We start from the raw sequence: 17,502 nt of genomic DNA on the forward strand, positions 1-17,502 counted from the left end.
TCCAATCACATCCTCCTGAAGCACTAATGTGGAAACCTCACTGCCCTCCACACAGCCCAGTAAGAGTATACATATATACATATCCACAGCTGGGAGAAGGGCCCCTCCAGGTAACTCACAGCCCTGGACCCACTGGGTGACGGGCGAGAGGAAGGAAAGGAACTTTGTAACTAATAAACTTCCCACAGACTGTGAAATACTAAGTACACACTGTATGTGTTAGACAGACAGAAGGAATGAGATAGATAGATAGATAGATAGATAGATAGATAGAATGAGATAGATAGATAGATAGATAGATAGATAGATAGATAGATAGATAGAAGGAATGAGATGATAGATAGATAGATAGATAGATAGATAGAATGAGATGATAGATAGATAGATCTGTAGAAAGAGAGACAGATAGGAGATAGATTGATATACATGTGACAGATACATAGATAGATGTGTGTGCTGCCCCCCAGTCCAGGTGGTTGTCGACCCCCTCCGCCCTCCCGGTACCTCTGAGGCTTGTGGTCCCGCATGAGCCCCCGCTGACCCCTTAGCTGTGTGCTGCCCCCGGTACCGCTGAGGGCTGCTCTCCTTACCGCTGCGCAGTCCGCGCACTTTCCACTTCCAGATTTCCGCGAGTTTTACATTCCGGTAATGATCCAGCGATCAGTCGCCGCTCCCCAGATTCCGGTGCACAAACCACCTGCAAACTTTTTTCTATCCCGGGTCTCCGTCCAGTCTGCAGCCCCCGGCGCAGGACGCTCCGCTCCTTCCAGACACAGGCAGATGGCAGCGGCTTAGGAAATCTCCCTCCGCTTCCTACCTCTCCAAGTTATTACTGAGGCTAAATCCTTGAGCCATCACTTTCAATCGCAGCTTTTTATCTCAGGGCACGATCCAGGCTGCGTAACTTCCTCCAGAGCTCCGTGCACCATCCCACCACAGAGCAATGTGTTTCTTAAAGGCGCCTCACTGTGTGTGCAGGGACCACAGCGCGCAGCTCCAGCTCTGTGGACAGGTCCTCACACAGCTCGGTATCTATAGCCTGATCTGATCGGCACCACCCTGTATGGAGAGCCTGATCTGATCGGCACCACCCTGTATGGAGAGCCTGATCTGATCGGCACCACCCTGTATGGAGAGCCTGATCTGATCGGCACCACCCTGTATAGAGAGCCTGATCTGATCGGCACCACCCTGTATGGAGAGCCTGATCTGATCGGCACCACCCTGTATGGAGAGCCTGATCTGATCGGCACCACCCTGTATGGAGAGCCTGATCTGATCGGCACCACCCTGTATAGAGAGCCTGATCTGATCGGCACCACCCTGTATGGAGAGCCTGATCTGATCGGCACCACCCTGTATGGAGAGCCTGATCTGATCGGCACCACCCTGTATGGAGAGCCTGATCTGATCGGCACCACCCTGTATGGAGAGCCTGATCTGATCGGCACCACCCTGTATGAACTCTTCCTGCTAATCAGCAGCACTCTGTATAGAAAGCTCCATCGATTCAGCACCACCCTGCAAGAACAACTCCCTGAACTCCGACAATTCAGCACCACCCTGAATGGAGATCTTCATCTGATCAGCACCACCCTGTATGGATAGTTCCTGCACGCTCACTACTCAGGATCATCCTATATACAGCTCCTCGCATGCTAGAATTAAGCACCCTTTGCAAGAAATTAGCAATTATTGGATGGACAGTCTCTGCACACTTAGGTTAATCTCTCCCCTATGTGGAAAGTCCCTGAATACTTGGGTTAATCTCTCCCCTACATGGAAAGTCCCTGAATACTTGGGTTAATCTCTCCCCTACATGGAAAGTCCCTGAATACTTGGGTTCAGCACTCCCCTACATGGAAAGTCCCTGAATACTTGGGTTAATCTCTCCCCTACATGGAAAGTCCCTGAATACTTGGGTTATTCTCTCCCCTACATGGAAAGTCCCTGAATACTTGGGTTATTCTCTCCCCTACATGGAAAGTCCCTGAATACTTGGGTTCAGCACTCCCCTACATGGAAAGTCCCTGAATACTTGGGTTCAGCCCTTCCCTACATGGAAAGTCCCTGAATACTTGGGTTCAGCCCTCCCCTACATGGAAAGTCCCTGAATACTTGGGTTCAGCCCTCCCCTACATGGAAAGTCCCTGAATACTTGGGTTCAGCCCTCCCCTACATGGAAAGTCCCTGAATACTTGGGTTCAGCACTCTCCTGCATGGATAGTCTCTGCACACTTAGGTTAAATACTCTCCTACATAGGCAGTCTGCGCACCCTTATGTTAAAACAAACCTGTCATCAGGATTTTGCTGCGTAAACTACAGGCATTGTCAAGTTGGCACGGTTACACTGATTGAAATGATACCTGGGTTGAAGAAATCCATCTTGTGGTTGTTGTTTAATATGTGTTTGTAGTTTTGAGTTAATGAGATGCTCATGCTCTGGAGCGGGAATATCGGAGGGTTTTTTGGGGCTCTGGCCTTATCATCATCATTCTGGTCTTAAATGACAGGTCACTGAACCTTCAATTAGCTGCCTCCTATTTTAAATACTGTGCCTGCGCATTTAATATTCAGGTCTTCAAAAAAATTGCTTTAACAAAACTGTGCCGGCGCATGTGCAGTAGCATCTATCGGCAAGCGATACTCTTAATCTTCCGCCGCTTGCAGCATTTTGTTGAAGCAAAGTATTTTGTGAGACCAGAGTATTAATTGCAAAAGTGCAGTATTTAAAATATGAGTCAGGTCACTGAAGGTTCAGTGACCTGTCATTTAAGCCCAGAATGATGATGAGGCCACAAAACCAAAAAAAGCCCCGCCCACAGCCCCCCAGGCCGACCCGAAACACGAGAATCTCATCAACGCAAAACTGCAAACACAGACTAAGCGACAACAAGACAGATTTCGTCAAGGTATCATTTTAATCAGTATAACGGCGCCGACCTGACACTGCCTGTGGTTAACGAAGCAAAATTCTGATGACAGGTTCAGGACAGGCTCATGGACAGTCTCTGCACACTTGGGATAAGCACTCCTCTGCATGGACAGTCTCTGCACACTTGGGATAAGCACTACCCAACATGGACAATCTCTGCACACTTGGGATAAGCACTACCCAACATGGACAGTCTCTGCACACTTGGGATAAGCACTTCTTTGCATGGACAGTCTGTGCACACTTGGGATAAACACTACCCAACATGGACAATCTCTGCACACTTGGGATAAGCACTACCCAACATGGACAGTCTCTGCACACTTGGGTTGAGCACTAGTACTACCCAACATGGACAGTCTCTGAACAGTTGAGTTGAGCACGAGTACTACACAACATGGACAGTCTCTGCACACTTGGGTTGAGCACTAGTACTACCCAACATGGACAGTCTCTGACCAGTTGAGTTGAGCACTAGTACTACTCAACATGGGCAGTCTCTGAACAGTTGAGTTGAGCACTAGTACTATCCAACATGGGCAGTCTCTGAACAGTTGAGTTGAGCACTAGTACTAAACAACATGGACAGTCTCTGAACACTTGGGTTGAGCACTAGTACTACCCAACATGGACAGTCTCTGAACAGTTGAGTTGAGCACTAGTACTATCCAACATGGACAGTCTCTGAACAGTTGAGTTGAGCACTAGTACTATCCAAAATGGGCAGTCTCTGAACAGTTGAGTTGAGCACTAGTACTACACAACATGGACAGTCTGTGAACACTTGGGTTGAGCACTAGTACTACACAACATGGACAGTCTCTGAACACTTGGGTTGAGCACTAGTACTACACAACATGGACAGTGTCTGGACACTTGGGTTGAGCACTAGTACTACACAACATGGACAGTCTCTGAACACTTGGGTTGAGCACTAGTACTACACAACATGGACAGTCTCTGAACACTTGGGTTGAGCACTAGTACTACCCAACATGGACAGTCTCTGGACACTTGGGTTGAGCACTAGTACTACCCAACATGGACAGTCTCTGGACACTTGGGTTGAGCACTAGTACTACCCAACTTGGACTGTTTCTGAACACTTGGGTTGAGCACTAGTACTACCCAACATGGACAGTCTCTGGACACTTGGGTTGAGCACTAGTACTACCCAACATGGACAGTCTCTGAACACTTGGGTTGAGCACTAGTACTACACAACATGGACAGTCTCTGAACACTTGGGTTGAGCACTAGTACTACCCAACATGGACAGTCTCTGGACACTTGGGTTGAGCACTAGTACTACCCAACTTGGACTGTTTCTGAACACTTGGGTTGAGCACTAGTACTACCCAACATGGACAGTCTCTGAACAGTTGAGCACTCCTCTGCATGGATATTTCTTGCACACTTGGGTTAAGAATAGAGTTGAGTGAATTTTTCAAAATTCGGTTCCGATTATGATCGGCAGTGAATATTGTTTGTGCAATATTTGTTGAACACAGCCAAACGTCATTAGAGTCAATGAGAGTAGAAATTACTGAACATGTTCCGAACCGATCATCAAACATAAATTCGGCACAAATGAGGCACCAATATGACACGAATATGGCAAATTCAGATTCCAAACAAATTAGCTCAACTCTAGTTAAGAACACCCCTGTATGGGCAGTCCCTGCACGCTCAGTATTCGGCACCACCATGTATAGACAAGCTGTATTGGGGAACCACCACAGGCAGTAAATAACTCACTGCCTGATGGGATTGAGCACCACCCTGTATGGACCAGTCTCTCCGATCAGCACTCTGACCAGTCCTGCGCTCCTTTGACTCTTCAGGGCGTTGTCTCTACATGACCTCTGCTGTTTAATTAATGTGGGAGAGGAGAAGCAGCTATTAATTCTGTCTTCCTTCATCTGCCAAGGATGTTTGTGCACAAGGATCTCATCACAACCCACTGGGGAGCGCAGGGAAGAGCCTGGCTTATTTATCAGTCAGCCCCTGCAGTAGACAGCAAGGCTGCAGTCAGGAATATAGAGGAAGAAGTAACAAAGTTACAAAAAGTTATATACAGGGTGGTCCAAAAGTAGGTGGACAGTATGTGTAATAGGGTTATGAAGGGGGAGATTTATCAAACATGGTTTTTGGGGTTCAAAGTTCCCACCACACATCTAGATACGTTTCTTGGGGGGTCTAGTTTCCAAAATGGGATCACTTGTGGGGGGTTTCTACTGTTTAGGTACACCAGGGGCAGCATTCCAAAACGTCACTGCTTCTCTTCCAAGCTCTGCCATGCGCCCAAACAGTGGTTCCCCCCCCCCCCCACATATGGGGTATCGGCGTACTCAGGACAAATTGGACAACAACGTTCGTGGTCCAGTTTCTCCTCTTACCCTTGGGAAAATAAATAAAATTGTTGCTAAAAGATCATTTTTGTGACTAAAAAGTTAAGTGTTCATTTTTTTCTTCCATGTTGCTTCTGCTGCTGTGAAACACCTGAAGGGTTAATAAACGTCTTGAATGGGGTTTTGAGCACCTTGAGGGGTGCAGTTTTTAGAATGGTGTCACTTTTGGGTATTTACAGCCATATAGACCCCTCAAACTGACTTCAAATGTGAGGTGGTCCCTAAAAATATGGTTTTGTAAATTTTGTTGTAAAAATGAGAAATCGCTGGTCAACTTTTAACCCTTATAACTTCCTAACAAAAAAAAATTTGTTTCCAAAATTGTGCTGATGTAAAGTAGACATGTGGGAAATGTTATTTATTAACTATTTTGTGTCACATAACTCTCTGGTTTAACAGAATAAAAATTCTAAATAAATAATAAATCAAAATAAATGTTATTATTTTCTGTCCACCTACTTTTGGACCACCCTGTATATAAAAAAATAACTTCTCCAAAGAGGTGTAAAAGTACTAGCACCCCAAGAAAAGGCGCAACCCTCATCCATGGCTGTTACTTTGCATCAGCCCCAATTACCTGCCTGCAGTAACAGCCATGGACATGGGTGGCACTGTTTTTAGAAACGTAATAATGTAATTGTCTCAAACTACCACTGCCATAATGGTGTCCAATATATAGGTGATGACTGTCAGGAGTCAACCCCAGTACAAGGACAGGAGACACCACAATGAACTTTAAAAAAAAAGAAAAACAGTTGGAGAAAGAATAATATATTTTCATGTAAATCTCGCTTTCCTTCCCATTACAGCACCCTCCGTTTATTAAAATGTTTGAGAGCCTTAAGAGAAGACAGTCTCCTGGGCTCCATGTGGTCATTTCTTTCTCCTAGAATAGTAGGAGTCACCAACACAAGCGATCAGGAAGAGATGACCTACGTACCCCTGTGCTGGGGGGCTGCAGACAGCTCTTCATGGCCTTTACAATGGATGCAGCACTCTGTCTTCAGTAGGAAGCGCAGCTCTGAAGCACAAACTTAACTGAGGGACAATTATATTAGCTGGAGGTACAACATTTGTAAACCTGTTCCCTGCCTTAGCAGCTGACCATGGAAGACATATTAATTGTTCAGCAGGCCAGACACCTTCCATAGCTGGTCAAACAGTCATTACTTCTGACCCTCCATAGACATCCACACTGGACTCCCGCAGGTGTTCTCAATGGGGAAAGGGGAGAAAGCTGCTGACACATTCCTCTGGTGTTTGCTGCTATCACTTGAAACCAAAAGGACTGGGCATGTAGAAATCCAACATGTCCAACACTTTCTTCTCCCCTGACAATTGCCAGGATGGAAACATACCTCCCAACCGTCCCAGATCCAGCGGGACTGTCCCGATTTTATCAGTCAGCCCTGCGATCCCGGGCGGGACATTAGTTGTCCCGCACTGGTTGGGAGGTGTGTAATATCACCCGGTCAGCTCCCTGAGCCCCTGCACCCGCAGAGCAGCACACCACATATTGGCTGCTCTGTGCACACAGGACCTGTGATGAAGTCACAGGATGGGAGGAGTCAGGGGGTCACATGATCGGGAGGACCTCCGTGTACAGGACTCTGCTGGTTGTCATGGCGCTGGATGAGGGTAAGCGTATGTGTGAGGTCAGGAGGTGTTTACAGTGTGGATGTAGCATAGCTGTGTGTGTATGAGGTGTATGGATCAGAGCAGCGTGTGAAAGGTGTATGGAGCGGAGTCGTGTGTGTAAGAGGTGTACGGAGCCGTGTGTATGAGGTGTACGGAGCACAGCCGTGTGTGTACGAGGTGGACGGAGCGGAGCAGCGTGTGAAAGGTGTATGGAGCAGAGTCGTGTGTGTAAAACGTGTACGGAGCGGAGCCATGTGTGTAAGAGGTATGCGGATCGGAGCAGAGTGTGAAAGGTGTATGGAGCAGAGTCGTGTGTGTACGAGGTGTATGGAGCGGAGCCACGTGTGTAAGAGGTGTACAGAGCAGAGCCACATGTGTACGAGGTGTACAGAGCAGAGCCACATGTGTACGAGGTGAGCAGAGCCATGTGTGTACAAGGTATATGGAGCGGAGCAGCGTGTGCAATGTGTATGGAGTGGAGCCGTGTGTGTACGAGGTGTACGGAGTGGACCCGTGTGTGTACGAGGTGTACGGAGTAGAGCCGTGTGTGTACGAGGTATACGGAGCGGAGCCGTGTGTGTACGAGGTGTACGGAGTGGAGCCGTGTGTGTACGAGGTGTATGGAGCGGAGCCATGTGTGTACGAGGTGTACGGAGCGGAGCCGTGTGTGTACGAGGTGTACGGAGTGGAGCCGTGTGTGTATGAGGTGTACGGAGCGGAGCCGTGTATTAGGTGTACGGAGTGGAGCCGTGTGTGCACGAGGTGTACGGAGCGGACGCTGGCTGTGTTGGATCGGAGCAGATATTGCTCCTCGCTTTGACACTGATTGGCACAGGAGACACGGAGAGGTCTTTATCAATGGCGTATCACAGCTGCAGCGACGTGAGCAGTCAGCGGCGCAGATGGATGACACCATTCAGCGCCGTGGGAGTGGAAGCTGCCGGCTGCTGCGAGGGTGCACGGTGAAAGGTGTGTGTGTAGTGATGGAGAAGGCAATGATGGGGGTGGGGTAACCATGTGTGGCCATTATACTGTACCCAGCATCGTGTGGGGCCAATATACTGTACCCAGCATTATGTGTGGCCATTATACTGTACCCAGCATCGTGTGGGGCCATTATACTGTACAAAGCATCATGTGGGGCTATTATACTGTATGGACCATCATGTGGGGCAAGTATACTGTACGCAGCATCATGTGAGGCCATTATACAGTATGGAGCATCATGTGTGGCCATTATACAGTATGCAGCATCATGTGGGCCCATTATACTGTATGGAGCATCATGTGGGGCCAGTACACTGTACGCAGCATCATTTGGGGCCATTATACAGTATGGAGCATCATGTGTGGCCATTATACAGTATGGAGCATCATGTGTGTCCATTATACAGTATGGAGCGTCATGTGTGGCCATTATACAGTACTAGATGGTGGCCCGATTCTAACGCATCGGGTGTTCTACAATATGTATGCGTAGTGTATAGCACAGCCCACGTAGTATATTGCACAGCCACGCCGTACATTGCGCAGCCCACGCAGTACATTGCGCAGCCCACGCAGTACATTGCGCAGCCCACATTGTACATTGCGCAGCCCACGTAGTATATTGCACAGCCCACATTGTATATTGCGCAGCCCACATTGTATATTGCGCAGCCCACGTTGTATATTGCGCAGCCTACGTTGTATATTACGCAGCCCACGTTGTATATTGCGCAGTCCACGTAGTATATAGCACAGCCCATGTAGTATATTGCCCAGCCACGTAGTATATAGCACAGCCCATGTAGTATATTGCCCAGCCACGTAGTATATTGCCCAGCCCATGTAGTATATTGCCAAGCCCACGTAGTATATAGCAATGTGGGCATCATATCTGTTGTGAAATTGGATTCTGGGCTCCCCCGGTGGCCACTTGTGGAATTGAACTTGTGTGCATCATCCCCTCTGTTCACCTGCTCCTATCAGGATGTGGGAGTCGCTATATAACCTTGCTCCTCTGTCAGTTTCTTGCCGGTCAACAATGTAATCAGAAGCCTTCTGTGCTTGTTCCTGCTACTAGACAACTCCCAGCTAAGTTGGACTTTTGTCCTTTTGTGTTTTTGCATTTTGTTCCTGTTCACAGCTGCTGTTTCGTTACTGTGTCTGGAAAGCTCTTGTGATCGGAAATTGCCACTCTGGTGTTATGAGTTAATGCTAGAGTCTTAAAGGAATTTCTGGATGGTGTTTTGATAGGGTTTTCTGCTGACCATGAAAGTGTCCTTTCTGTCTTCCTGCTATCTAGAAAGCGGACCTCGATTTTGCTAAACCTATTTTCATACTACGTTTGTCATTTCATCTAAAATCACCGCCAATATATGTGGGGGCCTCTGTCTGCCTTTTGGGAAAATTTCTCTAGAGGTGAGCCAGGACTGTCTTTTCCTCTGCTAGGATTAGGTAGTTCTCCGGCTGGCGCTGGGCATCTAGGGTTAAAAAACGTAGGCATGCTACCCGGCCACTTCTAGTTGTGCGGCAGGTTTAGTTCATGGTCAGTATAGTTTCCATCTTCCAAGAGCTAGTTCTCATATATGCTGGGCTATGTTCTCTCGCCATTGAGAATCATGACAGTTTGACCGGCCCAAAAAAGGGTTAAATTACTGGCTGAGAAAGGAGAGAAAAAAGAAGTCTGCTACAATTTTTATTTATTTTTTCCTCTAGTTCTGAGTGTGCTCTTAATTGAATCACTTGCTAGTCTGCCTATACTGCAGCCTTCCTCTCTTTCTCTCCTTCTAATCCTTGAATGGCTCTGTGTTCACCTGTTTCAAATGGATCTTCAGAGTGTAGCTACAGGTTTGAATAATCTCGCCACAAAGGTACAAAATTTGCAAGATTTTGTTGTTCATGCACCTATGTCTGAGCCTAGAATTCCTTTGCCTGAATTCTTCTCGGGGAATAGATCTCACTTTCAAAATTTTAAAAATAATTGCAAATTGTTTTTGTCCCTGAAGTCTCGCTCTGCCGGAGACCCTGCACAGCAGGTCAGGATTGTAATTTCCTTGCTCCGGGGCGACCCTCAAGACTGGGCTTTTGCATTGGCACCAGGGGATCCTGCGTTGCTCAATGTGGATGCGTTTTTTCTGGCCTTGGGGTTGCTTTATGAGGAACCTCATTTAGAGCTTCAGGCGGAAAAGGCCTTGATGTCCTTGTCTCAGGGGCAAGATGAAGCTGAAATATACTGCCAAAAATTCCGCAAATGGTCTGTGCTTACTCAGTGGAATGAGTGCGCCCTGGCGGCGATTTTCAGAGAAGGTCTCTCTGATGCCATTAAGGATGTTATGGTGGGGTTCCCTGTGCCTGCGAGTCTGAATGAGTCCATGACGATGGCTATTCAGATCGATAGGCGTCTGCGGGAGCGCAAACCTGTGCACCATTTGGCGGTGTCTACTGAGAAAACACCAGAAAATATGCAATGTGATAGAATTCTGTCCAGAAGCGAGCGGCAGAATTTTAGACGAAAAAATGGGTTGTGCTTCTATTGTGGTGATTCAACTCATGTTATATCAGCATGCTTTAAGCGTACTAAGAAGCCTGACAAGTCTGTTTCAATTAGCACTTTACAGTCTAAGTTTATTCTATCTGTGACCCTGATTTGTTCTTTGTCATCTATTACCGCGGACGCCTATGTCGACTCTGGCGCTGCTTTGAGTCTTATGGATTGGTCCTTTGCCAAACGCTGTGGGTATGATTTGGAGCCACTGGAGGCTCCGATACCTCTGAAAGGGATTGACTCCACCCCATTGGCTAGTAATAAACCACAATACTGGACACAAGTGACTATGCGTGTTAATCCGGATCACCAGGAGGTTATTCGCTTTCTGGTGCTGTATAATCTACATGATGTTTTGGTGCTGGGATTGCCATGGCTGCAATCTCATAACCCAGTCCTCGACTGGAGAGCTATGTCTGTGTTAAGCTGGGGATGTAAAGGAACTCATGGGGACGTACCTTTGGTTTCCATTTCATCATCTATTCCCTCTGAGATTCCTGAATTCTTGTCTGACTTTCGTGACGTTTTTGAAGAACCCAAGGTTGGTTCACTACCTCCGCACTGGGAGTGCGATTGTGCCATAGACTTGATTCCGGGTAGTAAATACCCTAAGGGTCGTTTATTTAATCTGTCTGTGCCTGAACACGCTGCTATGCGAGAATATATAAAGGAGTCCTTGGAAAAGGGACATATTCGTCCTTCGTCATCTCCCTTAGGAGCCGGTTTTTTCTTTGTGTCTAAGAAAGACGGCTCTTTGAGGCCGTGTATTGATTATCGACTTTTGAATAAAATCACGGTTAAATATCAATATCCGTTACCACTGCTTACTGATTTGTTTGCTCGTATAAAGGGGGCCAAGTGGTTCTCTAAGATTGATCTCCGTGGTGCGTATAATTTGGTGCGAATCAAGCAGGGGGATGAGTGGAAAACCGCATTTAATACGCCCGAGGGCCATTTTGAGTATTTGGTGATGCCTTTTGGTCTTTCAAATGCCCCTTCAGTCTTCCAGTCCTTTATGCATGACATTTTCCGCGATTATTTGGATAAATTTATGATTGTGTATCTGGATGATATTCTGATTTTTTCGGATGACTGGGACTCTCATGTCCAGCAGGTCAGGAGGGTTTTTCAGGTTTTGCGGTCTAATTCCTTGTGTGTGAAGGGTTCTAAGTGTGTTTTTGGGGTTCAAAAGATTTCTTTCTTGGGATACATTTTTTCCCCCTCTTCCATCGAGATGGATCCTGTCAAGGTTCAGGCTATTGGTGATTGGACGCAACCCTCTTCTCTTAAGAGTCTTCAGAAATTTTTGGGCTTTGCTAACTTTTATCGTCGATTTATTGCTGGTTTTTCTGATGTTGTAAAACCATTGACTGATTTGACTAAGAAGGGTGCTGATGTTGCTGATTGGTCCCCTGATGCTGTGGAGGCCTTTCGGGAGCTCAAGCGCCGCTTTTCTTCCGCCCCAGTGTTGCGTCAGCCTGATGTTGCTCTTCCTTTTCAGGTTGAGGTCGACGCTTCTGAAATCGGAGCTGGGGCGGTGTTGTCGCAGAGAAGTTCCGACTGCTCCGTGATGAGACCTTGTGCTTTTTTTTCCCGTAAATTTTCGCCCGCCGAGCGGAATTATGATATTGGGAATCGGGAGCTTTTGGCCATGAAGTGGGCTTTTGAGGAGTGGCGTCACTGGCTTGAGGGGGCCAGACATCAGGTGGTGGTATTGACTGACCACAAAAATTTAATTTACCTTGAGTCTGCCAGGCGCCTGAATCCTAGACAGGCGCGCTGGTCGTTGTTTTTCTCTCGGTTTAATTTTGTGGTGTCGTACCTACCGGGTTCTAAGAATGTTAAGGCGGATGCCCTTTCTAGGAGTTTTGAGCCTGACTCCCCTGGTAATTCTGAGCCCACAGGTATCCTTAAAGATGGAGTGATATTGTCTGCCGTTTCTCCAGACCTGCGGCGGGCCTTGCAGGAGTTTCAGGCGGATAGACCTGATCGTTGCCCACCTGGTAGACTGTTTGTTCCTGATGATTGGACCAGTAGAGTCATCTCTGAGGTTCATTCTTCTGCGTTGGCAGGTCATCCTGGAATCTTTGGTACCAGGGATTTGGTGGCAAGGTCCTTCTGGTGGCCTTCCCTGTCACGAGATGTGCGAGGCTTTGTGCAGTCTTGTGACGTTTGTGCTCGGGCCAAGCCTTGTTGTTCTCGGGCTAGTGGATTGTTGTTGCCCTTGCCTATCCCGAAGAGGCCTTGGACGCACATCTCGATGGATTTTATTTCGGATCTGCCTGTTTCTCAGAAGATGTCTGTCATCTGGGTGGTGTGTGACCGTTTCTCTAAGATGGTCCATCTGGTTCCCTTGCCTAAGTTGCCTTCTTCTTCCGAGTTGGTTCCTCTGTTTTTTCAAAATGTTGTTCGTTTGCATGGTATTCCTGAGAATATCGTTTCTGACAGAGGGACCCAATTCGTGTCTAGATTTTGGCGGGCATTCTGTGCTAGGATGGGCATAGATTTGTCTTTTTCGTCTGCTTTCCATCCTCAGACTAATGGCCAGACCGAGCGGACTAATCAGACCTTGGAGACATATTTGAGGTGTTTTGTGTCTGCGGATCAGGATGATTGGGTTGCTTTTTTGCCTTTGGCGGAGTTCGCCCTCAATAATCGGGCCAGCTCTGCCACCTTGGTGTCCCCGTTTTTCTGTAATTTGGGGTTTCATCCTCGATTTTCCTCCGGTCAAGTGGAATCTTCGGATTGTCCTGGAGTGGATGCTGTGGTGGAGAGGTTGCATCAGATTTGGGGGCAGGTGGTGGACAATTTGAAGTTGTCCCAGGAGAAGACTCAGCTTTTTGCCAACCGCCGTCGTCGTGTTGGTCCTCGGCTTTGTGTTGGGGACTTGGTGTGGTTGTCTTCTCGTTTTGTCCCTATGAGGGTTTCTTCTCCTAAGTTTAAGCCTCGGTTCATCGGCCCGTACAAGATATTGGAGATTCTTAACCCTGTGTCCTTCCGTTTGGACCTCCCTGCATCCTTTTCGATTCATAATGTTTTTCATCGGTCATTGTTGCGCAGGTATGAGGTACCGGTTGTGCCTTCCGTTGAGCCTCCTGCTCCGGTGTTGGTTGAGGGTGAGTTGGAGTACGTTGTGGAAAAGATCTTAGACTCTCGTGTTTCCAGACGGAGACTCCAGTATCTGGTCAAATGGAAGGGATACGGTCAGGAGGATAATTCTTGGGTCACTGCCTCTGATGTTCATGCCTCCGATCTTGTCCGTGCCTTTCATAGGGCTCATCCTGATCGCCCTGGTGGTTCTGGTGAGGGTTCGGTGCCCCCTCCTTGAGGGGGGGGTACTGTTGTGAAATTGGATTCTGGGCTCCCCCGGTGGCCACTTGTGGAATTGAACTTGTGTGCATCATCCCCTCTGTTCACCTGCTCCTATCAGGATGTGGGAGTCGCTATATAACCTTGCTCCTCTGTCAGTTTCTTGCCGGTCAACAATGTAATCAGAAGCCTTCTGTGCTTGTTCCTGCTACTAGACAACTCCCAGCTAAGTTGGACTTTTGTCCTTTTGTGTTTTTGCATTTTGTTCCTGTTCACAGCTGCTGTTTCGTTACTGTGTCTGGAAAGCTCTTGTGATCGGAAATTGCCACTCTGGTGTTATGAGTTAATGCTAGAGTCTTAAAGGAATTTCTGGATGGTGTTTTGATAGGGTTTTCTGCTGACCATGAAAGTGTCCTTTCTGTCTTCCTGCTATCTAGAAAGCGGACCTCGATTTTGCTAAACCTATTTTCATACTACGTTTGTCATTTCATCTAAAATCACCGCCAATATATGTGGGGGCCTCTGTCTGCCTTTTGGGAAAATTTCTCTAGAGGTGAGCCAGGACTGTCTTTTCCTCTGCTAGGATTAGGTAGTTCTCCGGCTGGCGCTGGGCATCTAGGGTTAAAAAACGTAGGCATGCTACCCGGCCACTTCTAGTTGTGCGGCAGGTTTAGTTCATGGTCAGTATAGTTTCCATCTTCCAAGAGCTAGTTCTCATATATGCTGGGCTATGTTCTCTCGCCATTGAGAATCATGACACATATCCCTGTTAAAATAAAGAAATAAAATAAAAAATAGTTATATTTTGTAGTTCCGGTATGAAGAGTGCATTGCGGTGTCGCGAGATGATGACGTAGCGGTCTCGCGAGCCTGCTACGTCATCATCTCCCGAGATCGCAGCATGGACCGGTTACCGGAGCATCGCGAGCGGGAAAGGCCTGTTGTCGATCCGGGGGCCGACGGACGGTAAGTATATTATGATTTTTTATTTTTTTTATTATTTTTAAAATTAGATCATTTTACTATTCATGCTGCATAGGCAGCATGAATAGTAAAAAGTAGGTCACACAGGGTTAATAGCAGCGGTAACGGAGTGCATTACACCGTGGCATAACGCGGTCCGTTACCGCTGCGATTAACCCTGTGTGAGGGCAGACTGGAGGGGAGTACGGAGCGGGCACTGACTGTGGGGAGGAAGGAGCGGCCATTTTTCCGCCGGACTGTGCCCATCACTGATTGGTCATGGCTGTTTTGCCACGACCAATCAGCGACTTGAATTCCATGACAGACAGAGGCCGTGACCAATGAATATCCGTGACAGAAAGAAAGACAGAAAGAAGGACAGACAGACGGAAGTGACCCTTAGACAATTATATAGTAGATGGAGCATCACGTGGGGCCAGTACACTGTACGCAGCAACATTTGGGGTCATTATACAGTATGGAGCATCATGTGTGGCCATTATACAGTATGGAGCATCATGTGTGGCCATATTTTTTTCTGTTTATAATTATTGTTTACGAAACATTGTGATCAGAAGTGCTAAATGGGTGTGGTTGGGCGTGACTAGTTGTGAAATGGGTGTGGTCAGAGGTGTGGCCTAAAATTTGACGCGCCTCTAACTTTGTCCCTCTTTCCCTTCCTCGAAAGTTGAGAGTTATGGGAATATAATAGCTGGTCAGCCAGATTATGCATGTTTCTTCCCTCGATCTGCTGCCTCTCATTTTCCTTGCAGCTTCTAAAATGAACCTAAAATAAGAGGTTGCAATAGAGAGTGAAGGGGAATCAGCCAGAAGGAGCTAGACACAAAGGATGAATGGAAATGACTCCTGATACATTCGCCAAACCATACATAATAGTCACTTCAGCTGAAGGTTGACAAGCGGAAAACTCTTTTTTTTTTTAAACATTTTGATCTTTTCAAGGATGTGTTGTTTTTAGCGTGTATTTCGCCTTGTGAATCCGGATGTTAAAGGGGCTGTTGCCACCGAATCACAAGACAGCCACAATGGGCACCTCTTCACCAGGCATAAAGGGGAGATCTGACAGTGAATGGAGTCATTTGATTATTACAGGGGCACTCATTATTTATTATTATTTAGGCTTTACTTATATAATGCTATCATGTTCCGCAGCGCTTCACATACATTAACACTCATGGAAATAAAGCAACATTGGATCCGGAAAACTACGGATTACAGTTTTAAAGATGTTTCCATGGTGTCAGTACATTGCTCACCTAATTCTGAAGGTTTGTGCTGCACATATCGCTTTGTAGCTCTGGGTGTTTGCCTCTATGTATCAGTGCAGGTAAAATATTTGAATCTAACTCCTATCTGTGACATGCGACATTGAGATCGTGTTGTCGTATTGTGACATCGCATCTAATCACTTCCTCTGGTGTAGCATTGTGACCTCCAACCTTCCGAGTCTGCGTGAAAGAATGGCAAATGTTTCCTAATGTCTCCTGTGGAAACACAGCAACATATCAAACAATGTGACAAAGCAATACTGCACCACAGTGCTCAAAAGTAACAGTATTATGCAGTGGCCAAAAATAATGGTCCCATACAGTGCCACAGAGACACCTCTGCTCAGTGCCCTACACAGTCACCATTAATAGTAAATATATTATACTAACATATAACATATTAACCTCTTTATTAATGACCTAGTGGATGGGATTGAGAGTAAAGCATCAGTCTTTTCTGACAACGCCAAACTATGTAGGATACTAAAATCTGACCTTGACATTACAATATTACAAAATGATCTGGATAAGATGTCTGAATGGGCAAACACTAGGCAAATGAGGTTTAAAGTAGATAAATGTAGAGTAATGCACCTAGGACCGAGTAATCCTATGGCTGCATATACATTAGATGGGACCATACTCGGTGCTATAGAACAGGAGAAGGACGGGGAATTCTGCTTGCAAGTAAGCTGAGCAGCAGTACTCAATGTCAAGCAGCAGCCGCAAAAGCAAACAAAGTTTTAGGATGTATTAAAAGATAAAATCCTGTGATCTCACTGTATTGTTACCCCTTTATAAATAACTGGTGAGGCCATATCTAGAATATTGAATCCAGTTTTGGGCTCCACATTTTAAAAAGGATATTCACAAGTTAGAGTCAGTTCAACGACGGGCAACTAGATTATTACAAGGGATGGAGGCCTCAAACATGAGGAGAGGTTGCAAAATTTGGGCTTGTTTAGCTTAGAAAATAAAATGCCTCAGAGGGGATCTCATTTATATGTATAAATATATGTATGGTCAGTACAAAACACTGGCACAAGACTTGTTCCTTCCAAAGACCATACTGAGGACCAGAGAGCACTCATTACGGGTGGAAGAAAGGCGATTCTGACAGCTAAAAAGGAAAGGGTTCTTTACAGTTAGAGCAGTGAGACTGTGGAATGCCGACCACAAGAGGCAATAATGGCAGACACTACAACCCCTGGCAAAAATTATGAAATCACCAGCCTTGGAGGATGTTCATTCAGTTGTTTAATTTTTTAGAAAAAAACACAGATCACAGACATGGCACAAAAGTAAAGTCATTTCAACTGGCAACTTTCTGGCTTTAAGAAGCACTAAAAGAAATCAAGAACAACTTTTTTTAACCAAGCATAGGGGAAAAATTATGGAATCACTTAATTCTGAGGAAAAAATTATGG

General features: G+C 46.5%; 1 protein-coding gene across 3 annotated transcripts in view; it reads right to left on the bottom strand.

The window, feature by feature from the left end:
* Positions 1-1,566, bottom strand: part of NTNG2 (netrin G2) — an 83,049-nt gene extending 81,483 nt beyond the window's left edge. Inside the window, exons 1-2 of one of the 3 annotated variants that reach the window (XM_077284720.1) lie at positions 1,337-1,566; positions 591-1,039 (exon numbers count right to left, since the gene is read on the bottom strand). The gene's annotated coding sequence lies outside the window, so the exon portion shown is untranslated. Of the gene's footprint in view, positions 1-590; positions 1,165-1,336 lie in introns of those variants that run through there. The other 2 variants (XM_077284718.1, XM_077284719.1) reach the window with 2 other exon arrangements.
* Between the last annotated feature and the right edge of the window lie 15,936 nt (positions 1,567-17,502).

This window comes from Ranitomeya variabilis, chromosome 2 (assembly GCF_051348905.1).
Source record: "Ranitomeya variabilis isolate aRanVar5 chromosome 2, aRanVar5.hap1, whole genome shotgun sequence".
NCBI lineage: Eukaryota > Metazoa > Chordata > Amphibia > Anura > Dendrobatidae > Ranitomeya > Ranitomeya variabilis.